Genomic DNA, 17,559 nt, shown 5'->3' with positions numbered 1-17,559 from the left:
ACCATATGACTGATTTCCTTGGTAATGAATTTTCAAATGTGTTTAGTTGGGTGGGCAGTCTCTTAAATCGATGCGCTTTTTACAGAGTGCTCTCAAGAACATTGCAGGCAAAATCAAAGACTAAAGCAACTTCTCGTGTATTTTAATTGTAGGTTATTCCTGTTCTTCATTGCAGACGAGCAAAAAAGGGTATTTCCAAAATGAGTACACTGCCTGTAGTGTATGCTGGTCAGAGGTAGTCCCAAGACTGGATATCGCTTGGCAATGCTTTCTGCAGCACTGTCTTAGCCTCTTGTTAAGGGTGGTGGTTTATAATTTTTCCCATGTGTGTATATGTACATTATGTGTATTTACAGAAAGGTTGAAGTAATTTACATTAGCGGTGAGGATTGGGTATTTTGCCTCAACTTCACAGCTACAGGGGCACAGGTTGTGGTCCCGCTCCACCGTTGCCTAACGCACAAACTGCCTGAAACTTGCATCTTATCCTTGTGTGGAGTTTCTCGAGTGCGTTATTTCTGAAAGAAATGGTGTTTGGTTTATTACCCCCAAAATATGTATATGTTACCCTTAAGGCATAGGTTACTGCTGTTAAGAGTGGGAGGTGGATCCAGATTGCTTACCCTCTTTAGTTTTTCATGACTTGCTCCGTCATTTTCCCTGAAAAGCAAGATGGTTGTATAGGACAGAAGCTGCCAGGGAGGTGTTTTGGGCACGGAGTCTTGCAGGTTCATGGGTGGTGTACTAGGCTAATGGCTCTGGGTCCTTTAAAAACCTAGCCCGTAGGATTACCCTGACATTGTGCCACCCTACTCTGAGGAAAACGGCCATTTACACTTGTTAACTGCGAATGCAGTTCAGTGGAATCTTGGAAGTAAAGATCCAACATTCAGCTGCGTTTCTCTGCGTTCCTTAGCTGGATCTTTTTCTTCTGGGTTCTACCATGTACCGTCTTTGTAGGCATTTTGGTAAACAAATGGACATTTCTAAAACTAGTAGTTGCACCAAGCCAGGTTTTCTTTTCATGAGCACCCCTGACACGTAAATTGCTAGAGCAGAAGAGAAGTTTTAGTTTATATGGTATGATTACAAAGATTTGATTCTTTCTCCCTCCCATGTCTGTAGTGCAGGTGGAGTTAAATGCAGGTGAAAAAGCAGAGCAACTGTAAATTCTGTTAGTGGTAATGTACTTTTTTGGCGGGGGAAGGGGGCATGATTAATACATGGCTGTGTAGAAGTAAGTTTTTTTGTTTAAGCAGGGCATTCTCAGTCAGGACGTGAATACTGTGTAGTTAAGTATGGTCACACAACAGGTAAAGGAAGGTTGTGGGGCTCAAGTTTTGGGCTATAGGAAACAGATTTTGTAAGGGTTTATAATTCTAATCCTTTCCACTAACTGCCAATTTATGAAGTTTTACAATGTGTCTGTCTAGCTTGACAGTAGGATGAATACAGACATTTCTGATCCATAGTTGTATAAAACATCACAGAACCTTTAGTTTTAACTTTTTATTGCCATTACTTCTCATGTACTGAATCATCAGAGGTGCGGGTATTGCATTTTGCTGTATCCAGAGCCACTGGCTGCGTTTTTTTTTTTTCATATCTTTATCAAATTATTGCACATTTGCAGCTTCATATGATCTGTTTTTGCTTTCGTGGTGTTTGGATGCTATCATTCCCCCTAGTGATAGCATCACCACATTCCATGATAACTGGAAAGTTGAACACTGTTGAAAAAGACCTTGTAGATGGCTGTAAGCTTCCACTGATTGTGTGTGTGGCTATGGTCACTGAACTTGTCTCTTTGTTCCGATTTGGTTGCAATTAGTGCCCTCACTTTATTTTACACAATTCTGTTTGTGGTAATGCTTTTTAACTGTGGCTCCCCCTGCCACAAAACCTCAACTGCTTTGGATCGTCCTCTGTACCTTTCAGCTAGATATTCAGGTTCAGTTTCTAGTGGGGGGGCAGTACTAGGCTAGTTCCACAACTTCCATTTTGCTAATATAAAACGCTAACACAACTCTTAAGTAGTATTTTCTGTTTGGTGGAATCCTACATAAGTTTCTGAGGTATGAGCAGTTCAGAAGCAAGAGATTGGGCTGCCATTACAGCTGCTCACTGCCACATATTCTTTCCTTTGGGGGGGGGTCATTTTGAGCAGTGCAATTTCTTTTATATCTTTGCAAAAGACCTTGATTTGGTTCTTTTGGGGGGTGCTGTCATGATAACCAGTTGAGTTTGGGGGGGGGGGGCTAATGTTTTGTAGTTTAAGCCTGCGCTAATGCGAAGTTTACATGCACTGTAATGTTGAGACCCATAAATTAGATGTATTGTAAATAAACATAGGAAATATGGAAATTTCATAATACTGTGCTGCGATAAGATGGCACTGACTTGGCCACTGCATTAATTTTGCATGCCGTGTATTATGTTGTAAACTGGCTATAATTAAATGCTAGTATATATCCAGTGAGGCTAAATTTTGCCTTTGTTCTTGCAGTGAAGTAAATGGGTGGACATCAGTTTAGCAAGCCTTTCCTTTTGGTTTGCTTCAGAGGAGAGCCTGTGTGCCTGTCTTTGTTAAAGAACATAAGTAAAAGTTAAAATTAATTTTTTGTACTCTACTGTTAACACCTACTTCACTGGGATTTTATTTTCCCCCATGCCACACACCCATTTCTAAACAGTGTAATGCAGTTTCCTTTTCTTCCACCTTGATGATAATGAATCCAAGCACTGTAGATTTTGACTGGTGTGTGTTTGCATGCATGTTTGTATCCCTGTTTTCTCCTGTGAAGTCGTATCCTGAGCGGCATACCCACATCCTTAGTTTCCTGAGCATTTTCTGTTCAGCTTAAAGAACACACTGTTCAGCAAAAGTGCTCTCTGCAGTAGCCGACATTCTTGGATACTGAGTCATAAATCAATGCTGTGGTGTATTTTAATGCAGAGCAGCACATATTTTTTGAATTTTGAAGAAAAAGGAAGAAACTTCCTTATCTTGTATAACTGGAACCTACATATATAAGGGGTCTGCAGCACTTTTTTGTAGGCGACTTGAGCCTTTACATGGTGACCCAAAATTATTGTTGCATTTTTTTATCTTTTGAATAGGTAACATTAAATATGATGCCTAAATGCATTACTAACCATATGAATGGCACTCAATATCAAAGTGTGAAATTTGTGCTAGTATCAATGAGTTTTCTGTAAAATTTCACCCGTTGGCTATAAATTCATAAGTTAGCTGGGTTTGGAAATGTTAATATACAAAAGTAAATGATGCATGTCTTGATTACTAGCAAGCAAACCTATTTCTCAGTGAAAATCATTATACATGGGACACTTTATTTTCTGTTTAGCCCTTTACATAAACAAATAAACACTATGACCCTCAGTAAATGATTTAGCTTACTCAGTATATGAATGAGTATGAACATGTATTAAAACAGTGGTCAAAATATCCACTGCAGTGTTTCCCTAGAGTTATAGTCTTTGTAATTTTGTCTGCTATGTCTTGCCCATTCATGTGCTGCCTGTTAATGGGCCAGTCGTGTAAGGAATACAGTGTCAGGAATATGATGTCATAAGGAGCTATGCATGTTTAAAAGTTAGCAAAAAGGTGCTGTGATGTGAGTTAAATCTTTGCCTTACAGGGGTTGTAATAGTGTTTGGCTACATTAATGTCTTAATGCATGGTTTAGTATATAATTTATTTTTAATGTTCTTGTGGCAGTGTATTCAGAGTTTTTCCTGTGTGAAGTGTTGAAAGAAAGCATTGTCAGCAAGCTCGGATGAGATCATGCAATGTTGAGATTTTTAAGGCTCGAGTGCAGCTGTACTGCACCATTAGGGGAGACTGGGTTTTCAGGCATTTTACTTAAGATGTGAATGAGGTATAGAGCTGTAGATTCTCATACTCTGGCTGAAACTTGCTATTATAGCTACTTTAACACATTTACTGGCTTAACCTGCAGCATACACCTTCTTTTTTTAAATGGGTTGCATTACGGTTTATTTTGACAAATTAGTGGCTGTGAGTTGTTCCCCCCCCTTATTTTGACAAATTAGTGGCTGTGAGGTGTCCCCCCCCCCCCCAAAAAAAAAAGATCAGTCTCTTCTGGTCTGTATAATAAAGCAATAAGCAGGTTTTGCAAATTGCATCCAAGAATAGGCCAAGATGTACTCTTGTCAGCAGCACTTCATATTCAGCCTTCATGGATCTGACCTTTTTTGTTATTGTGTGACCAGATCTTTAACTGTTTGCAGGAACAAGACTGTTAACCCTAAACCCTCTGTTCTCGCTTGGTGTGTTGTCTTTTGTCATTTTTGTGGTTCTTGCAGTTAAAATTCTGTTATGGAGACTTGGCATCACTCCAAAGTTGGGATAGACTGTAGGTTGTGATTAAGAAGTTACAGGGGGGTTCTTTACAGTGGGGGTTAAAATTTCTGACAGTATATATTCAGTGGTTTTACTAAAAAGTGGATGACTATTTTTTTTCTCCCTTTGCATAGTTTATGGGACCTGCATTAGTCTGCAAGTGAGTCCTTTTAATTGGGTTAATTTCTGGGGGTAGTGTAACTTGCTTAATTAGCTCTTGCATGATTCGGGTGCTAGTAGCAGCTGTGATATTGTATCCATACTGCTTTTTAAATTTTAATAGCCTATACAATGTGTCTGGGCTCAGAAGGTTGCTGTGCTTGAGGTACATAGAAACGTAGTTCAGGCAACTTGAGCTTTTCTCTTGACTGTGCTTCTCCCAGAGTGTTTGTGAGGTTAACTTGTCTGACTTTGTCCTTTATTTGTTTTTGTACCTGCTTTTTTCCCATTCTCATTACCCCCATCCCATATAGACTTCACTCTTACAGTAAGACCATATTCTCTCACCATGATGCTATGTTTGTAGATGGCAGTGCCATCCCTTGCATTTGTCACTATGTTGTGGCCTAATAGCTGTAGATATGGTATGCTACACAGTGGCTTTAATTGTGTGGTGCAGTATGACTAGCTAAGAATGTTCTTTTCATGACTGGGCTTTAATATTTGATAATAATTGTGTTTGCAGTTTTCTTCTAATGTATTTTTTTCCTCCCTCCCTTTGCCTACTGGTGGTGGTGTGTATTTTAACTTCAGGACACCATCCTATCCTGTCTTTCTGTGATCACTCACTTGTGTGTTTCTCATACATTTAATCGAGATGTTGCTGTCTTGCTATTCTGACTATATATGAGTGCAACTTCAGTGGAACTTGTATCACCCTGTTGAATCGTCTCTTTGTGTTCCATTTTCTTTACTTTGGCAATCTGTATTGATATTGCCTTGCCTTTTTGCACATTGTGTGCAAATGTGTGTGTTTTTCTTTATAACTGTATTGCCAACACCTTAAGACCCACTGCTTAATGTCTGGCCTTTTTTTAAACTAGTGTGAGCATCCTCTGACAGTGTGGAGGATGAGGTTCCTTATACAAGTGTTGGTATTGTGGAATTACATGGTTTTCATGTCTTGCTGATGATAATGTGTGTAATGTCGTTTACATGTCCCTGGAGTAGAGCATTTCTCCTGATCTACTTTTAAAAAAAAAGTCCTTGATTTTACTGTCAACCCCTTCACCCCAGCTCTTACTGCTGTGGAAGAATGGAGGAGTCTAAAGTTGCCACATGGGTGCAGTCACTAGGGTGGATACACGCAATCTGCTTGTCTGTAGTGCATTTTTGCTGTGACTTTTTTGATTGCATAGAGTAGTGTATGTAGCTACATATTCTTCCCAGTGTCCTGCAAACTTGTTTTGGCAATTTGCAGAACAGTGGTAATTGCAAATCCCTTATATTTTGTTAGGAATAGCTTCTTAACTGAGATGCTTACACAGCAGAAACGCATTCACGGTTACTTTGATTTGCAGGCTCTGTCTTGCAGTTAGATTTGAAATATATGCATAGGGGCATCTTTCCAGTGAATGGGGGAGGAAAACCTTTCAGTACTGTTTGGGACCCTTTGCTTTGTCATTGTCAGCTTTCCCTTCCCTAGTGTGGTAAATACTTAGTTTGCCCAGTCTGTCCAGGCTACTTGAGACTACTTTTAGTTTCTTGAACTTTTTCATATTTTTGAGTATGAGTAAATCCCCCCCCCCCCTCTTTTCCAGAACTTGTGTTAACTTGAAAGCATACTGATATGCTTCATTTCCTGCCAAGACCAATAATGCTTGCTGAGTGTGTACAACAGTGTTTTAGCATTTTCATGTTCTATTTCCAGATGTGTGATGTATATTTTTACAAAGCTCTCAAAAGTGCAAGTGCAGTTCATTGAGAAATAGGAATCGAGCAATATTTTTTGCTCTTGGCTGTCCATTTTTGTCTTTGACCTGTAGTGCAAAGGGGCAGAGTTGGAGTGAATCTCTGCTGATGGGGGGCGGGGGGGAGGTAGATGGGTAGTTCATTTCACCTGCTTCAGATGCATTGATTACAGCATTTGAATACAAGGTTGTGTGTAGCCTTAGCCTCTGCTATGGCAACTTGCTGAGGCCTTTTGGCACTGAACAGTGATGTGGGTTGTGGTGAAATGAGAACATTGTAAGGGCAGGGGATGAATGCCAGTTTCCCTGAAGGGTGCTAATCATCCATAAATACAGACTAGCATAAAGGTATGTTGACGTGGGAAAGGCAAGCAGACCTTGAAAAACTTGAAATGTTAAGTTTGGTCACAGCACTTTGTACGTGTTCCCGAGCTCATAAGCACAGTTTTATCTTGCCCCCATTTTGCTCACCTAAGTGTTCAGAATTATTTTATTGTAGCCGTGTTGGTGGTGCTGCGGTAGCGTTGTCGCCTCACAGTAAGACGCTCTCTGGTTCGATTCTCTGCTAGAGCATCTTCTGTGTGGAGACGTGTGTGAATGGGCGTACCTTCGTTGAAGGTTGTGTGTCAGGGCTGGTAACTGTGCACGTACAAATCAACTACCAATCATTAGCGGACCGGAGTTCTGCTGTGGCGACCCTAACCGGGAAAAGCCAAAGGACACAACAATAACAGTCTGCAACCAGTTGAGTCCATATGTAAATAACCACATACTTCACTGGAGCCACCTAGTAAGGCTGCATCTTCAGATGCTGGAATTTATCAGTAAAGGTGTTCCATGACACTACATTTGCAGTAGGGAAGATGGGGATTCAAGTTTTTATATTATGTAGCTTTCTTATTCTGACAGCACTACGTGAGGGTGTGATTTAGGTAGGTATGCCCGGGTTCTGTTTTTGTATATAAATTGGATGAAAGTGCACATTGTATGTACATGCTTGCTTTTTGGACCTGCACTTTGGTAGAAGTTTCGAGCCCAGTAAGTATCAGAAGGAAACTTGTTGGACATGTACTACGCAATCATTTTTCTAAACCTGTCACTTGAGTACGGTTCCAAATGACAGTTTAATTCACTAGGATGTTACCTTGTAAGCTTGAAATTATTGAATTTTTGGATTCCCTGAACTGGAAAGATGTATCCACTAGATCATGTAAACATCTGCAGGCTTTTTTCTTTCCTCATAATTTTTTCATGTTGGGTGTAATAATGCAGTCTGTTAGTGTCCCCCCCTCTTTTTTTTTTCCCAGCAGAATGTAGAAAGTCTTGTATATGCAAAAGTTGTGCATTTTTCCAGAACTGGGACTGTTGCCGTAATGTGTAAGTAGCAGTTATTTCAAGATACTTTTTTTTTTCAGACTTGAATGCTTTGTGAAATATTAAATGTGGTAAGTTTATTTATTTATTTATTTTTTTGTGCACACAAGGTATGATTTATTTTAATGGTAGGTGTGCCTGATGGAGTAATTGGGTTACAATATAAGAATGCGACTTTAAAGGATTGAACTGTGCTAATTAGTGTACAAGTATTATGTACACCAAGTGGGGTCTAAAAGTAAAACTCTGCCCTAAAACTGAAAACAAAAATGCCTTTGTGTGTACTACTAAGGCTTTTCTCTTGGTGTAAATATAATATTGTAAGCCTGAAATTGCTGTTAATGGGTGCGCAGTATTGAAATGACGTTTCAATCTCTGTCCTCCTAGGATGAGTTTTTAAGTCCTATAATGTGATGTGGCATTGACATCACAAATGAGGGTTTTCTCCTCCTGTAGTTAGTGATAGTGCTTTAGGTTGTTGGTGTGGTAGATCATCTGCAAGCAAAGGCTACTTTAATTGAATTTCTCTGTTCAGTGCTTTTCTTGGCCCATTACACTTTGCTTTTGCAAAGTCTGAAAGTTGCCAACTTTGTTCAGTCTTTGAAGGGCTGGTAGGCAAATTTCAGCTGCCTTTAGCTTTTGACATATTACTTGTTTTTGTAATTAAATGGGTAAATACATTTTCCTGGCAAGACAACCAGGTGTGAACATTGACTGTAGATTGTCACTGCTGATGTGATACTTAAACCAGTGTGCAAAATTGGGAAAATGTAGTTGGGAGTTGTGAACGGATATTTTTTAGTGTTTCAATACAGCACATATCTTCTTAATATGAGGATTTCTGACTGCCATCACTTAGTAGTACTTCTTAGCAAGACAGTCTTGGGATGTAAAATATCTCTGCTGGTCATATAGGCAGAGATTTTCTGAAACTATTTTAAATTTAAAAAAAAGAGAACCTTCATGATCTGTGGCAGTGAAAGAAGGAAATGGGAAAAGAGAAATGAAACTGCTTGAAGAGTTTATATGCACTGAAGAGTGTAGGTGATAACCCCCTCCCTCTTCTTTTTTTTTTTTTTTTTTTTTTTTCCTTTGTTAAACTGCACCGCATAATGGAGTTTTCCAAAACTTTAGTGTGTTGTTGAACTGTAAATTACAAACTCTATTCACCCAACATTTCTCTTGCCCCTAGTGTATGTTTGTCCCAAGATGATCCTTATACTTTCTCCTATTAAATCTTGAATTGGCAATTTTGCTCCCTCTGGCAGTTTTGTATCTCAACAGCTGCACCTTTACAGTGTATTATAGATTGAAAGCCGCCAGCTTGCATGGTTAGAAAATTAAGATTAGTGATAAGTTCTGGTGATGGCAGAGTTGGATTGTGTAGAACTTCGTGGTAAGATGACATTAGCTTCAGCATGTATTGGTCCTTTAAATACTTGATTATAGGTGTATGTGACCCCTAACATTGTTTTGAGTTCGTTGTGTGGTAGGGTAAGAGTGCATATAAGGGAAAAATTGTGTAGTACTGAGGCACATGTAAGGACCTAGAAATGGTCTGTTTTGTATAGTTGGAAGCTTGAGTTGTGGACCCTTGTGGAACAGGGCTGGCTGTGGTTGACTAATTCATTTGTGACTCATTCTAAAGGGCATGGGAGAAAGGGTTGTGCAGTCCCAGAGGCTTCCTCAACATAGTAAGATGCTATCATGGAGATGGACTGTAGTGTTAATTTTGACGGTGTTTTTAATTTTTATTGTTGCATTGGATAATATAGGCATGCTCCTTAAGAGACGTGTCTTGTCTGGGATATCCTATTTCAGACTCCAGCAGAATGCAGCAACTGCATTACAGTGCCACAGTATTGCAAGTGTTGTGTGTGGAAATGTTGACTACATAACTGTAAGTATGGCTATAGTGACTGGTGTGTAGGTTTAGCCCAAACGGAGGCTCTCTGGGTTGAGGACAGTTCTATCAGATATTGAACCTGTTACTTTAAGGCTTGTGTGCTATAGATCCTCTGGGAAGGATGCAGATTGTCACATTGTCCTCTTTTCAAGATTTTGAGCTACTCTGTTTGGGTTTTGCTTCCCCCTAAGATCTGTTTTATATAGATGCTTCTTTTTTAATGCTGTATTTAGACATGGCGGTGGTGTCACAATGTCTTGTTACTCTTCTCCAGTATGGTGGGTAATTGTTCAGAACTAGTTCTTTTATAGAAGGTAGTATGTTGCTTAGTGTATAGTCAGAGTTATTGAGATTGATTGATTACAGTCAGGTACAAATAGAAGGGGCTATGAAAGACCGGTATAGTTAAGAAGGAGCTCAAGATTGTTCGGCTAGTGACTTAACAATGTAATGTAAAGCAGACCTAACTCTGGGGAATTTGGAAGGGACATATTCAATTACATCTGTCTGCAGTAATTGACCCATGATCTTGCATCTGGTAAATTAAGGATGCTTGCCAGCATACTTTGCCTGTAGGACCAAACTACGAGTTTATTGTGATGTCTGTGTAGTAGAGTGAGGCTTAACTGTTTTAAGGTAACTGTGGTATTCTTGAAGGGGGGGGGATAAGAGTTTTTTTCTTTATTTTGAGAAGTGCTATTTCAGCTTTGAACCTTGTTTTTGTGTCCGTCTCAGGTGTTTGGTACTCATCTTTTTTTCTCCATTATGATCTCTGGTAGGGTGGCACACACTTGCTAGAACATTTTGGCGAAGCAGTCCAGAAGGCAGCCGCAGCAGTTCTAAAATTGATGTAATCATTTGGGAGGAGGCTCCTCTTTATTGTAGTGGATGTTAAGTACAGGTAGGTAGCCAGGCTAGTGCCCCCAAATTCACTTTTGTTAAAGTGGATGGTGAAAGTTGCATGGCAGTATGCATGTGTTATAAAATATGCCACACTAATGTTACTTTTTTCCCCGTTTTTATTAACTAATTAGGGGCACATTTAGTTAGAACATATGCCTATTCAGGACTGTATTTACACTTTTTCTTTCTGAGCCTGTTCTGGAACAGAATGTGTGACTCATGTCAGAGTTGAATTTTTGTTTACTTTGTAGGGTGAGATATTAAGAAGGAAACATTGCAGTAGTATCAAATGCTGTCATTTGAGACCTTGGACACAAGGTAGCCATACTTTCGTTTTAGTTCTTCACCATTCGTTGAATTAGTGTGGTTTTTCCACTACCTTGCAAGGCAAACACTAATGAACCTGGCAAGTTTATTTGCACATTTTGTAGAGGGTTTAGGAAGTGTAGTTTTTATCTGAGCAGCTTTGTTGGAGGATGCAGGGGTAGTCTTGCGTAATGTGTTGCTGAATGTGTATACATGCAAACTTTTGTCTGCAATCTGAAATGTTGGTGCCTCGTCATTTTTCTGCCCTTTCAAATATTTTTGTTTGTAGTATGTTGCCTCATTGTTGCTTTGCTGGTAAATATCCTTTTTTTTCCTTAGCCTGTTTTGAGTTCTCTGAACTGCTCTGTTTTGCCATGCTGTGGCAGCCTCCAGTGAAGATTGAATCTTGGTACTGCAACTTTTAATGGTTGTGTACATTTGAAAATGCTGACCTGTGCTGGATTTTCTGGTGTAGTTAGCTGTATCCCAGTACCTCTGTTTGCCCCAGGGACCTTTTACAGTTTTTTGACTGTACAAATCACTGCCCGCAGTTGTCCTAGAGGCACATCATTGTCTCCTGCGTCACCGTGGTCAGTATTGTTTACATTTTATTTCAAAATGTCATGGGCGCGGTGCCTGTTTCCACTTCTGTCAATCTAATGTTGCTTATTTGCAATGCCTTGGAACCGTGGAAAGGTGTCTGAAGTAATAAAGGGCTTCATCAGTCTGTTGGTACAGTGGCTGAATGCCAACTGTTATTAACCTGAAATCTGATTCAGGAGCTGGTGCCGGAAAGCTACGGTGGGGGGGCAGACACATCAGCTTTGTCACATAGAAGGATGTGAGACTGATGTGGGGCCTCTGTGTGCTACTGTGTTAGCATGGTAGTGATCCATTGGGCTCAACATGTATGAGAGTTATGGTGTAACATGAATGTGTCTTTTGGGTACTTGTGTATTATCGCAACCACATTTCTGCGGCAGCTGCAAGTGTTCTTTAGAACAAGAAGATGCATATGATAGCAATATTATCATTGTATATACAACAAAATTGGCAAGGTGAGGAATTGGGTACCAAGCTTGTTAGGAAAATGTTAAATGAGTATGCGTTTTAGTTAAAGTTCCACGTTTTGACTGCGTAACACACACGAAGGGAAAAGAGTAATTTGCTGTTTGGTTTAGCATTTTGGAAAGTAAGAACAGGCTTCCCAATAGTCTTATCTTTCATGATGAAATCATAAGAATGCATCCTTTTATAAAAACTCTTTTTGCCAAAGCACAAAGAAAAGAAAAATAATCCATGTAAAATTACATCTGTCATTTTGAATTAGCTAAGTAGATGCATAGCTCTGTTATCTATACTCTGTGCAGTTATGAGTTATTGGTTTTAGAAATGCAGGTTAGAACTGTAAACAAAACCTGTAGTAAGAATATGTAATGTGTGTTGACAACATTTTCCCAAAAATTATATTGTCTGACAATATTTTACCGGGTTTTTGGTTTGTTACACCTAACATGCTTTGTTCCTGATTCGTCACCGTACCAATTACCTTGTCTAAAGAACGCCAATACAATCCATGCTCCCATAAACATCTCACCAGAATTCCAACTCCCATTTTATACATTCCCATATACCTCTCTTGTATTTTGATTACTCACTGTGGTAATCCTTTTTATGGGTACTTGGGGTTAGTTTTCATTAGAAGACCTTATACCAGCAAGAATATCCCATCTCCTGAAATGGTTCATCCCATTAAAACAATAAATGTACTCTAATGGTTAAAGGACAGTACCCATGAGGAGGAACGTTTTGCCTTTTTTCCTCTCCCTGTTTCACTAACAAAGTATAGCAAAAAAATTTGGAGTTTAGACATCCCTTCCCACTGCAGGATAAAGTACTTTTGGTGTAACTTTAGAATTAACGGTGACTTCAAAATATGGTTGCGATAATACGCAAGTACCTTCTTTTCTGCCTTGCACGCGGAGAAAAATCTGCATACCTTTCCTTTGCTATAATGTGTTAAGGGGGGTCTGAAGATATTTTCTGGGCCAAGGACCAGGCTTGCCTTTATCTCAAGCTGCTAAAAGCATGGATTCAAAGTACTGCTTAAAAAGATCAAATAACCCATTTTTTTCTGTAAACTAGTTGCGTTTAAGATGGGACACATGTAAAATGCTGACCACTATATATATGATGTATGGGTCATTAGTACTACATCACGTCTGAACTTTTTCTGTCTCCAATTTTTTTTTCTTTTTTTTTTTAATGCAGAAAGAAAAGCAAACTTTTTTTTTCTGGCAAAACCCTGACTGAACAAATCTAGCTGCACCCTGAGTGGGATCTGGAGATAATGGTACAATGTATAACTTTTTGCAGCCTACATGCCAGACTAGGCTTAGAAACTAGTGTGCAAACTGCAAAGGAGAGGAAAGGGAAGCTTTGTTTTCTGGACAGATACTTGATTTTTGTCCCTCCTTCAGTTTTCTGTTGTGTAATATTCATGCCTTTTGTTACAGGATGAATCTCTTGGGCTGGGACATCCAGCCTATAGCAAGAGCTCCTGGAACTGAGACATTGCACTTTCTTTTTCTCTCTCTCTCTCTCTCTGCCTCCTTTCTTTCTTTCTTTCTTTCTTTCTTTCTTTCTCTCTCTCTCTCTCTCTCTCTCTCTCTCTCTCTCTCTCATAGCTGTCTTATGGTGAAGACTTGCTCCTAGACGCAGTTATGTCAAAATTACCTAGCGCTGGCATTTCTTATGTAAGATATGGTTTCCTGACTAGTGTTTCCAGGCCAAGCATACATCACCGCTTGCAAGTCTGTGGGAGACTAAGTATAAGGGTAATGTTTTGAGGCAGTCCACGTATGCCCATGTATTGGTTTCTTTGTATGATTTCATTACATTGTGTATGTGATGCCAAGAAGTGCGTATTAGTCTGTCTCAGATTGTCATCCTTGTAAATTACTACGTTGATTTCTAGACCTGGTGGTCAGGGATTTGAAATGCATGTAAACAGTGATTTGGCTTTTGACCACCATGTCTCTAATGTAGGAAGTCATTGTGTTGCTTATCTTTTAAGCAAGAGTATAGTTATCAGGTCCAAAGATGTCATTATTCATTGTTAGCCTTTTTGAGACCAATCTGAGTGATGTGCCCCTTTGGTATGTAACTGCCTATGCAACAACAGGAGCATCTGAGGAGAGTGTATTCAGTATGCCCTAGACACAAAGAAATTGTGTGTGTGTGTGTGTTACCATGGAGCTGCAGGGGATGCTAGCAGTTGTAAGAAAAAATTGTCAAAATCAGTGATTGTGAATTTCAATTTTGAGAACTGAAGTTCTTAAAATGCATTTCTCAAATACATCAGCATGAATGGTTGTGGTGCACCATCCTCCATGTGTATCTGTTAGTGTGAGTATAATATGTAATGTAAATGTGTTTGGTATGCAGTGCGTTTCTGTTGGAGGGGGATACATAACATTTATGCAGATGTGGAAAATTAAATAGTGGTCTGCATTGTTGTTGTATGTATTAACAAAAAGCTGAAGCCCAAAAGTAGCAAGTCCAAACGCCAGTGGGTAAAAAGGCGAAAAATGCGAGTAATAGCAGCAAAACCTTCCTATTGCAGCCAGTCCGTAGGTCAGGTAAATAAACAAAGCCAAAACCGTAAAAGTCCCTTTAAGTTTAATTATTAGAAAATACAGCGTTTTCGCCCGAGACGCAGCTCAAGCTTCCTCAGTACAAATGGTTTACACCAACAAAGTGACAATTTAAAACATTAAAACGCGGGCTTAAAAGCCCGCGTTTTAATGTTTTAAATTGTCACTTTGTTGGTGTAAACCATTTGTACTGAGGAAGCTTGAGCTGCGTCTCGGGCGAAAACGCTGTATTTTCTAATAATTAAACTTGCGTTAAAGGGACTTTTTACGTGGTTTTTGGCTTTGTTTATTTACCTGACCTACGGACTGGCTGCAATAGGAAGGTTTTGCTGCTATTACTCGCATTTTTCGCCTTTTTACCCACTGGCGTTTGGACTTGCTACTTTTGGGCTTCAGCTTTTTGTGTTTACTTACTGGTTTGTTTTGTTGTGTCTCTTGCAGTTGTATGTATTAAATCTTGTATTGCCTTGAAAAACTCTAAACAGCAGTACAGGAAATTTCTCTTTTTATTGCTGTGGGACAGTAATTGCATGAATCCCCTAATGAAGAACGCTTTAAGTTACAGAAGTGTTTATCTGCTAACTGAGATGGTTTTGCTGTGTAGGTCTGAGGTAAGTTTTGTTAATTTATTCAGTGTAAAGGGTGGTGCCAGTCTCTTCATTCTCTCTTTAGCTTCTGTTTCATTTTGTTGGTAGTGTCATTGCCTGACAGGCTAGTTTGGGCTTGTGCATTTAAAATTGTTGCTGTAGGAGTTTATTTTAGATGGGCATTGCATTTGTAGTTTGTGTGATTGAAGTGTAGACAGTGAGTGGTGGTTCTGCTGTTCATTCAGATATATAACCAGTCAGTGTGTTTTGAGGTGAATTTGGAGTACCAGGACTGTCTTGGGGCGTCCTACTGGAAGGGTAATCCTCTGTTCATTCTCTTGCCACAGTAGCCTTTTGGGTATATGGTTTGTCTTGCCCAGTACTGAAAACCTCCCAGCTTACAAAACTGCTGATTGGTAGTCCTGTAGAGGGAAAGTCAGCAAAGATGGTGAAACGTCGCAAGGATGTTCTTGCCCAAAACTTGGAGCATATTCCTCTTATAACTAACAAATTTACATTCCAGCAATAACTAACAAATTTACATTCCAACAAGAAGCCATATACAAAATGGGGGGGGGGCAAGTACATTAAGATGCATCGCGCATATCAGGCAGTTAGACTGCAAAGGTAGATAAATGCTGGAAGGAAAGGTTTATACCTAGCACCTACTGAGCCTGTGGAAAAACTTAACCTACATGCTAAGCAGTGCAACTTGCTGTCTTTTAGTCAAACTAGATGACTTTCCACAAATTTTACTTCAGGATGGACTGGCATGGCTTGGGAGGGGGCTGGCTATGTGAGGTCCAGGCGACTCTGTCTTTGGAGTATCTATGAATCTGTGTACCTTGTCAGTAACCCTGAAGTATTATCTGGCATGACAACATTTTTTTATCTAACCACTACTTTAATCCGTTACAGTAACCCAAGGTAGGCATATTTCAAGTTCTGGCAAGTCTGCTTTAACAGCACAAACGTGTTGCATGTGACACTTCCACTCCATAAGTGCAAATGTTTTGCTGACCTGTAGCTCTATACAGAAGAGGCATCTCTGACTTCCTGGTTTCCTAAAATAGCATTCTGTGTTTCTGGTGTGTTTTTTTTTTTTTTTTTTTTTTTTTTTTTTTTCTGGAGCCGAGAACCAGCTTAGGTCTGTGACTGGCTGCAGTGAAAGTAACTTGTCCTGAAATGTTTAATTGGGAGGTCCATGTACGATGAGGGACTGGCTTTGAATTTCCTCATGTATTTGTCAGGCTGCTTTGACATGGTCTGTTCTTAGATTTGGGTCTCTCTCTGTTCTGTACCATATCCTTGATTATCCCCCCCTTACCTGATGTTTGATTTGGGAGGCAGGCCAATGTTTGTTTTTTGACATGCTGATTTAAGTGGTAGAAGAAGCAGCTTTAGTCATTCTGTCTGAAGTGTCTGAGTAAGGTGCCTAGTATCTTTGAGTTAACCAGTTACAGTTAGGAAGGCAAATTGGGCTAATTGTTTTTAGTTAACATGTTGAGTATTTGTTGCTACCCATTTTCAAGGATTTGTGTAGTCTTTTTCTGTAGTCTGCCCTCATGGGGGCAGACCTCGTGATTCCTTTGGAAAGCTAAATCTGTCCCATAATGCACAGACTTGAGAACAAATAGCCCTACCATTTGTTGTCAAAGTGACAAACACCTGAAAAAACCTGCCAAGTTTGAGAGTCTGCAGCTCATATGTCATTGACTGGTATGCGCTAAGTTTTACAAATGTCGTTCCTACTGATGTACTACACATTCTCTGAAAGAAACTTGTAAAAGTGTCAAATTACTGAGATGAAAAAAAGACTTTAAACAAGGAGCAGTTTTGCAAGTTTCAGTTCCTGGACAGGTTACTCCTCCCATCTCCTCTCTTTCACTGGGCTACAGTTTCACATTTCCAGTTTTGCTAGATTCAACTATTAGTCAGCTTTGCATGACAATAGACATAAATCACAGCCTGGTGTGCCACTAAATTTCTTCCTTTGTATGTCTCCACTTCTGAATAGCATTTCCAAGCAAACTCATTAGTCCAAAGTTTAGGCCAGTCTACCCCTTTTTTAAAAATTGCGCAGTAAAACATGCAACTTGCAATGCATTTTGGCTGCTGACATGGTTATCTTTACATAGTTATTCTCTTATAGCATAACCTGAACTTATGGTATTCAATGCCAAGCTTTACGACCGTTCTCAGTTCAACAATGACCTCCCAAAGCCTCTGATGTGACCCACTACTTTGTCAATATACTGTAAATACATAGATTAATAGATATTTGCACATGACACGTTTTAATGGTGTGTATTATTGTACAAGATAAATGCAGTATAAATCATATCAATATAGTTATGATTTCTAGTTTGACCCTGTTTGTCTATGGAAACTTTTTGAATTTATGTTCAAGCAATTGTATATTTGTTGTATGTTATCTTGTCTATTTTCTATGCTCTTTGTACAAAATAGCTATGTTTATATAATTTTTTATTATTTTTTATAATTGTTTACTATGTATCTGGAGCTTTTC

The 17,559-nt window shown here is 39.3% G+C and overlaps 1 protein-coding gene across 3 annotated transcripts in view; it reads left to right on the top strand.

The window, feature by feature from the left end:
- Window positions 1-17,559, top strand: part of PPP1R10 (protein phosphatase 1 regulatory subunit 10) — a 357,506-nt gene that overhangs the window by 2,338 nt on the left and 337,609 nt on the right. The window contains exon 3 of one of the 3 annotated variants that reach the window (XM_044084478.1): window positions 10,357-10,478. The exons of the other annotated variants lie outside the window; for them this stretch is intronic. The gene's annotated coding sequence lies outside the window, so the exon portion shown is untranslated. The remainder of the gene's footprint in view (window positions 1-10,356; window positions 10,479-17,559) is intronic. 3 annotated transcript variants of the gene reach the window in all.

Source organism: Protopterus annectens, chromosome 9.part0 (assembly GCF_019279795.1).
Source record: "Protopterus annectens isolate FY-2018-M chromosome 9.part0, PAN1.0, whole genome shotgun sequence".
Taxonomy (NCBI): domain Eukaryota; kingdom Metazoa; phylum Chordata; order Ceratodontiformes; family Protopteridae; genus Protopterus; species Protopterus annectens.
The sequence above is the reverse complement of the archived record's forward strand: the minus strand, read 5'-3'. Positions and strand labels throughout refer to the sequence as shown.